This window comes from Triticum dicoccoides, chromosome 7B (assembly GCF_002162155.2).
Source record: "Triticum dicoccoides isolate Atlit2015 ecotype Zavitan chromosome 7B, WEW_v2.0, whole genome shotgun sequence".
Classification (NCBI taxonomy): domain Eukaryota; kingdom Viridiplantae; phylum Streptophyta; class Magnoliopsida; order Poales; family Poaceae; genus Triticum; species Triticum dicoccoides.
Window position 1 is genome coordinate 394,410,629 of NC_041393.1, and position 8,766 is coordinate 394,419,394.

The window sequence follows — 8,766 nt, forward strand, 5'->3', positions numbered from 1 at the left end:
AATTGATCCCTTGGATCTCTTAGCCGTGTGCGGTGCCCCCCTCCATCATAGTCCTCCTCAATAATATTGTAGCGGTGCTTAGGCGAAGCCCTGCGATGGTAGAACATCAAGATCGTCACCACGCCATCGTGCTGACGGAACTCTCCCTCGACACTCGGCTGGATCAGAGTTCGAGGGACGTCATCGAGCTGAACGTGTGCTAGAACTCGGAGGTGTCGTAGTTTCGGTGCTTGATCGGTCGGGCCATGAAGACGTACGACTACATCAACCGTGTTGTTCTAACGCTTCTGCTTTCGGTCTACGAGGGTACGTGGACAACACTCTCCCCTCTCGTTTCTATGCATCACCATGATCTTGCGTGTGTGTAGGAAAATTTTGAAATTACTACGTTCCCCAACAGTGGCATCCGAGCCTAGGTTTTATGCGTTGATGTTATATGCACGAGTAGAACACAAGTGAGTTGTGGGCGATACAAGTCATACTGCTTACCAGCAAGTCATACTTTGGTTCGGCGATATTGTTGGATGAAGCGGCCCGGACCGACATTACGCGTACGCTTACGCGAGACTGGTTCTACCGACGTGCTTTGCACACAGGTGGCTGGCGGGTGTCAGTTTCTCCAACTTTAGTTGAACTGAGTGTGGCTACGCCCGGTCCTTGAGAAGGTTAAAACAACACTAACTTGACGAACTATCGTTGTGGTTTTGCTGCGTACGTAAGAACGGTTCTTTACTCAGCCCATAGCAGCCACGTAAAATTTGCAACAACAAAGTAGAGGACGTCTAACTTGTTTTTGCAGGGCATGTTGTGATGTGATATGGTCAAGACGTGATGAGATATAAGTTGTTGTATGAGATGATCATGTTTTGTTGAAGTTATCGGCAACTAGCAGAAGCCCTATGGTTGTCTCTTTGTTGCATAAGATGCAAGTGCCAAATAATTGCTTTACTTTATCGCTATGCGATAGCAATAGTTGCAAGAGCAATAGTTGGCGAGACGACCATGTGACGACACATTGATATAGATCAAGATGATGAAGATCATGGTGTCGTGCCGGTGACGATAGAGATCATGACAGTACTTTGGAGATGGAGATCAAAGGCGCAAGATGATCATGGCCATATCATGTCACATATTTTGATTGCATATGATGTTTATCTGTTATACATCTTATTCTGTTTTGTTTGACGGTAGCATTTTAAGATGATCTCTCACTAATTACCAAGAAGTGTTCTCCCTGGGTATGCACCATTGCGAAAGTTCTTCATGCTGAGACACCACGTGATGATCGTGTGTGATAGGCTCTACGTTCAAATACAACGGGTGCAAAACAGTTGCACACGCGGAATACTCAGGTTAAACTTGACGAGCCTAGCATATACAGATATGGCCTCGGAACAGGAGACCGAAAGGTCGAACGTGAATCATATAGTAGATATGATCAACATAGTGATGTTCACCATTGAAAACTACTCCATCTCATGTTATGATCGGACATGATTTAGTTGATTTGGATCACGTGATCACTTAGATGCCTGAGAGATGTCTGTCTAAGTGGGAGTTCTTTAGTAATATGATTAATTGAACTTAAATTTATCATGAACTTAGTCCTGGTAGTATTTTGCAAATTATGTTGTAGATCAATAGCTTGCGTTGTTGCTTTCATATGTTTATTTTGATATGTTCCTAGAGAAAATTGTGTTGAAAGATGTTAGTAGCAATGATGCGGATTGGATCCGTGATCTGAGGTTTATCCTCATTGCTGCACAGAAGAATTATGTCCTTAATGCACCGCTAGATGACAGACCTATTGCAGGAGCAGATGCAGACGTTATGAACGTTTGGCTAGCTCAGTATGATGACTACTTGATAGTTTAGTGCACCATGCTTAACGGCTTAGAATCGGGACTTCAAAGACGTTTTGAACGTCATGGACCATATGAGATGTTCCAGGAGTTGAAGGTAATATTTCAAGCAAATACCCGAGTTGAGAGATACGAAGTCTCCAACAAGTTCTATGGCTGAAAGATGGAGGAGAATCGCTCAACTAGTGAGCATGTGCTCAAATTGTCTGGGTACTACAATCGCTTGAATCAAGTGGGAGTTAATCTTCCAAATAAGATAGTGATTGACAGAGTTCTCTAGTCACCATCACCAAGTTAGTAGAACTTTGTGATGAACTATAGTATGCAAGGGATGACGAAAACGATTCCCGAGCTCTTCATGATGTTGAAATCGACGAAGGTAGAAATCAAGAAAGAGCATCAAGTGTTGATGGTTGACAAGATCACTAGTTTCAAGAAAAAGGGCAAAGGGAAAGAAAGGGAACTTCAAGTAGAATGACAAGCAAGTTGTCACTCCCGCGAAGAATCCCAAAGCTGGACCAAAGCCTGAAACTGAGTGCTTACACTGCAAAGGAAATAGTCACTGGAAGCGGAAATGCCCTGAATATTTGGTGGATAAGAAGAATGAAAAAGTGAACAAGGGTATATTTGATATACAGATTATTGATGTGTACCTTACTAGTGTTTATAGTAGCCCCTGAGTATTTGATACTTGTTCGGTTGCTAAAAATTAGTAACTCGAAACAGGAGTTACAGAATAATCAGAGACTAGTTGAGGGTGAAGTGGCGATGAGTGTTGGAAGTAGTTCCAAGATTGATATGATCATCATCGCACACTCTCTATACTTTCGGGATTAGTGTTAAACCTAAATAAATGTTATTTGGCGTTTGCGTTGAGCATGAATATGATTTGATCATGTTTATTGCAATACGGTTATTCATTTAAAGTCAGAGAATAATTGTTGCTCTGTTTACATGAATAAAACCTTCAATGGTCATACACCCAATGAAAATAGTTTGTTGGATCTCGATCGTAGTGATACACATATTCATAATATTGATGCCAAAAGATGCAAAGTTGATAATGATAGTGCAACTTATTTGTGGCACTGCCGTTTGGGTCATATCAGTGTAAAGCACATGAAGAAACTCCATGCTGATGGGTTTTTGGAATCACTTGATTATGAATCATTTGATGCTTGCGAACCATGCCTTTTGGGCAAGATGACTAAAACTCCATTTTTCGGAACAATGGAACGAGCTACTGATTTATTGGAAATAATACATACTGATGTATGCGATCCAATGAGTGTTGATGCTCGTGGCGAGTATCGTTATTTTCTGACCTTCACAGATGACTTGAGAAGATATGGGTATATCTACTTAATGAAACACAAGTCTGAAACATTTGAAAAGTTCAAAGAATTTCAGAGTGAAGTGGAGAATCATCATAACAAGAAAATAAAGTTTCTACGATCTGATCGTGGAGGAGAATATTTGAGTTATGAGTTTGGCCTTCATATAAAACAATGTGGAATGGTTTCATAGCTCACGCCACATGGAACACCACAGCGTAATGGTGTGTCCGAACGTCATAACCGCACTTTATTGGATATGGTGCGATCTATGATGTATCTTACCGATTTACCACTATCGCGTTGGGGTTATGCATTAGAGACAGTTGCAGTCACTTTAAAAAGGGCACCATCAAAATCCGTTGAGACGACGCCTTATGAACTATGGTTTGGCAAGAAACCAAAGTTGCCGTTTCTTAAATTTTGGGGATGCGATGCTTATGTGAAAAAGTTTCAACCTGATAAGCTCGAACCCAAATCGGAGAAGTGCATCTTCATAGAATACTCAAAGGTAACTATTGGGTACACCTTCTATCACAGATCCGAAGGCAAGTTATTCGTTGCTAAGAATGGATCCTTTCTAGAGAAGGAGTTTCTCTCGAAAGAAGTGAGTGGGAGGAAAGTAGAACTTGATGAGGTAACTGTACCTGCTCCCTTATTGGAAAGTAGTTCATCACAGAAATCAGTTCCTGTGATTCCTACACCAATTAGTGAGGAAGCTAATGATGATGATCATGAAGCTTCAGATCAAGTTACTACCGAACCTCGTAGGTCTTTCAGAATAAGATCCGCACCAAAGTGGTACGGTAATCCTGTTCTAGAAGTCATGTTACTAGACCATGATGAACCTACAAACTATGAGGAAGCAATGATGAGCCCAGATTCCGCAAAATGGCTTGAGGCCATAAAATCTGAGATAGAATCCATATATGAGAGCAAAGTGTGGACTTTGGTTGACTTGCTCGATGATCAGCAAGTCAAGTTAAATAAATGGATCTTCAAGAGGAAGACGGACACTGATAGTAGTGTTACTATCTGCAAAGCTCGACTTGTTGCAAAACGTTTTCGACAAGTTCAAGGTGTTGAATACGATGAGATTTTCTCACTCGTAACGATGCTTAAGTCTGTCCGAATCATGTTAGCAATTGCCACATTTTATGAAATCTGGCAAATAGATGTCAAAACTGCATTTCTTAATGGATTTATTAAAGAAGAGTTGCATATGATGCAACGAGAAGGTTTTGTCAATCCTAAAGATGCTAAAAAAATGTGCAAGCTCCAGCGATCCATCTATGGACTGATGCAAGCATCTCAGAGTTGGAATATACGCTTTGATAAGTTGATCAAAGCATATAGTTTTATACAGACTTGCGGTGAAGCCTGTATTTACAATAAAGTGAGTGGGAGCACTACCGCCTTTCTGATAAATATATGTGAGTAACATATTGTTGATCAGAAATGATGTAAATTTTTCTGGAAAGCATAAAGGAGTATTTGAAAGGAGTTCTTTTAAAAGAAATACCTCAGTAAAGCTACTTACATATTGAGCATCAAGATCTATTGAGATAGATCAAGACGCTTGATAAGTTTTTCAATAAGTACATACCTTGTCAAGATTTTGAAATAGTTCAAAATGGAACAGTCAAAGAAAGAGTTCTTGCCTGTGTTGCAAAGGTGTGAAATTGAGTAAGACTCAAATCCCGACCACGGCAGAAAATAGAAAACAAGAATGAAAGTCATTCCCTATGCCTCAGTCATAGGTTCTATAAAGTATGCTATGCTGTATACCAGACCCATTGTATACCTTGCTCTGAGTTTGGCAAAGGAATACAATTTTGATCTAATAGTAGATCACTGGACAGCGGTCAAGAATATCCTTAGTGAGGACTAAGGAGATGTTTCTCGATTATGGAGGTGATAAAAGAGTTCGTCGTAAAAGTTACATCGATGCAAACTTTTACACTGATCTAGATGACTCTAAGTCTCAATCTGGATACATATTGAAAGTGGGAGCAATTAGCTAGAGTATCTCCATGCAGAGCATTGAAGACATAGAATATTTGCAAAATACATACGGCTCTGAATGTGACAGACCCGTTGACTAAACTTCTCTCACGAACAAAACATGATCATACCTTAGTACTCTTTGGGTGTTAATCACATAGCGATGTGAACTAGATTATTGACTCTAGTGAACCCTTTGGGTGTCAATCACATGATGATGTGAACTATGGGTATTAATCACATACATATGTGAATATTGGTGTTAAATCACATGATAATGTGAACTAGATTATTGACTCTAGTGCAAGTGGGAGACTGAAGGAAATATGCCCTAGAGGCAATAATAAAGTTATTATTTATTTCATTATATCATGATAAATGTTTATTATTCATGCTAGAATTGTATTAACCGGAAACATAATACATGTGTGAATACATAGACAAACATAGTGTCACTAGTATGCCTCTACTTGACTAGCTCGTTTATCAAAGATGGTTATGTTTCCTAGCCATGGACAAAATAGTTGTCATTTGATTAACGAGATCACATCATTAGGAGAATGATGTGATTGACTTAACCATTCCGTTAGCTTAGCACTTGATCGTTTAGTATGTTGCTATTGCTTTTTCATGACTTATACATGTTCCTATGACTATGAGATTATGCAACTCTCATTTACCGGAGGAACACTTTGTGTGCTACCAAACGTCACAACGTAACTGGGTGATTATAAAGGAGCTCTATAGGTGTCTCCGAAGGTACATGTTGGGTTGGCGTATTTCGAGATTAGGATTTGTCACTCCGATTGTCGGAGAGGTATCTCTAGGCCCACTCGGTAATGCACATCACTATAAGCCTTGCAAGCATTGCAACTAATTAGTTAGTTGCGGATGATGTATTACGGAACGAGTAAAGAGACTTGCCGGTAACGAGATTGAACTAGGTATTGAGATACCGACGATCGAATCTCAGGCAAGTAACATACCGATGACAAAGGGAACAACGTATGTTGTTATGCGGTCTGACCGATAAAGATCTTCGTAGAATATGTGGGAGCCAATATGAGCATCCAGGTTCTGCTATTGGTTATTGACGGAAACATGTTTCGGTCATGTCTACATTGTTCTCGAACCCGTAGGGTCCGCACGCTTAAGGTTTCGATGACAATTATATTATGAGTTTATGAGTTTTGATGTATCGAAGGAGTTTGGAGTCCCGGATGAGATCGGGGACATGACGAGGAGTCTCGAAATGGTCGAGACGTAAAGATCGATATATTGGACGACTATAATCGGACTTTGGAAAGGTTCCGAGTGATTCAGGTATTTTTCGGAGTACCGGAGAGTTACGGGAATTCGCCGGGGAGTATATGGGCCTTATTGGGCCATACGGGAATAGAGGAGAGAGGCCAAAAGGAAGGAGGCCTGCGCCCCCCTTCTGGTCCGAATTGGACAAGGGGCGCAGCCCCCTTTTCCTTATTCCTCTCCCCCTCTTTCCCCTTCTCCTACTCCAACAAGGAAGGAGGGAGTCCTACTCCCGGTGGGAGTAGGACTCCCCTTGGCGCGCCCCTCCTAGGCCGGCCACCCCCTCCCCCTTGCTCCTTTATATACGGGGGCAGGGGGCACCTCTAGGACAACAACAATTGATCCCTTGGATCTCTTAGCCATGTGTGGTGCCCCCCTCCATCATAGTCGTCCTCGATAATATTGTAGCGGTGCTTAGGCGAAGCCCTGCGACGATAGAACATCAAGATCATCACCACACCGTCGTGCTGACGGAACTCTCCCTCGACACTTGGCTGGATCGGAGTTCGAGGGACGTCATCGAGCTGAACGTGTGCTAGAACTCAGAGGTGCCGTAGTTTCGGTGCTTGATCGGTCGGGCCATGAAGACGTACGACTACATCAACCGTGTTGTTCTAACGCTTCCGCTTTCGGTCTACGAGGGTACGTGGACAACACTCTCCCCTCTCATTGCTATGCATCACCATGATCTTGCGTGTGCGTAGGAAATTTTTGAAATTACTGCGTTCCCCAACAGGCCTCACATGACCAAATCGTCGTTTTAACTTTGACAAGTTCAGGGTCTTTAAAAGATTAACTGCCAAGAGCACGACGAGTCATTCCAGGATTACCTGGTCAGAGTGGCAAACTTACAAAGGCAGGATAACCCGGATTTTTGGTGAATACACCTGGCGTCCAAGCCTATTACGCGAGACAACAAAGCTTTTGTTCATTTAACAAAAAGCCCCCAAGTAAAATTGTGATCCGGATCAGTAGGGTAGTCACAGCTATGCTCAATGAGCAGGAAGCCCATAAATTTTCGTAATCAAGGCGTACAAGCCGGATCAAAAGGGTCATAGCTATGCTCAATGAGCAGGAAGGCCCCAAGTGACCTTTTGAAGTAAATAAAGACTCAGATGCTCAGAAATGAAATGACTGAGGCCCTGAATCATCAGGGATGCCGGCTTTATTATACTAATCATAATATGTACACTGATAAAAGTATGTACATCACAAGAGCCAGTGGTTCAGGTGTAATAAGGCCGAAAATGAGCAATATTCCACGGCCGTGGGTCTCCTCCTCCGACGTGCGCGAGTCCTTGTGGTCTCGAACATCGATAAGGTAGTATGACCCGTTGTTCAGATTCTTGCTAACCACAAACGGTCCTTCCCAAGGTGGGGATAGATTGTGCATGTCGGTTTGATCCTGGATGAGCCAGAGCACCAAATCACCTTCTTGAAAAGTTCTGGTTTTAACCCGGCGACTGTGATAACGACGCAGATCTTGCTGGTAAATCGCTGAACGAGCCGCCGCAAGGTCACGCTCTTCATCCAACAGGTCAATAGCATCCTGACGTGCCTTCTCATTATCAGCTTCAACATAAGCCGCCATAGGAGGCGAATCGTGACATATGTCACTAGGGAGAACCGCCTCAGCTCCGTAAACCATGAAGAAAGGCGTGTAACCCGTAGATCTTTTGGGGGTGGTATTGGTACTCCAAAGCACTGAGGACAACTCCTCCACCCAACAACTCGGTGTCCTCTGCAAAGGGACCATAAGCCGGGGCTTGATACCTGTCAAAATTTCTTGATTAGCTCATTCAACTTGGTCATTAGACTGGGGGTGAGCCACTGATGATACATCAAGCCGGATCTGCTCTTGTTAACAGAATTCTTTTATTGCCCCCTTAGACAGATTAGTACCATTTATCAGTAATGATACTATGAGGATATCCAAAACTAAAGATCACCTTTTTGATGAATTGAACCGTCGTGGCTGCATCACATTTGCTGACCGGCTCAGCCTCAACCCACTTTGTAAACTTGTCAGCTGCTACCAAGAGATGAGTCTTTTTATCCTTAGACCTTTTGAAAGGCCCAACCATATCCAGCCCTCAGACTGCAAACAACCGAGTAACATGAATCATCCTCAATTCTTGAGCTAGCACATGAGCTCGTCGTGAAATTTTCTGACAACCATCACACTTACTGACCAGATCTTCTGCATCAGCATGAGCCGCCAGCCAATAAAACCCATGACGAAAAGCCTTATCAACGAG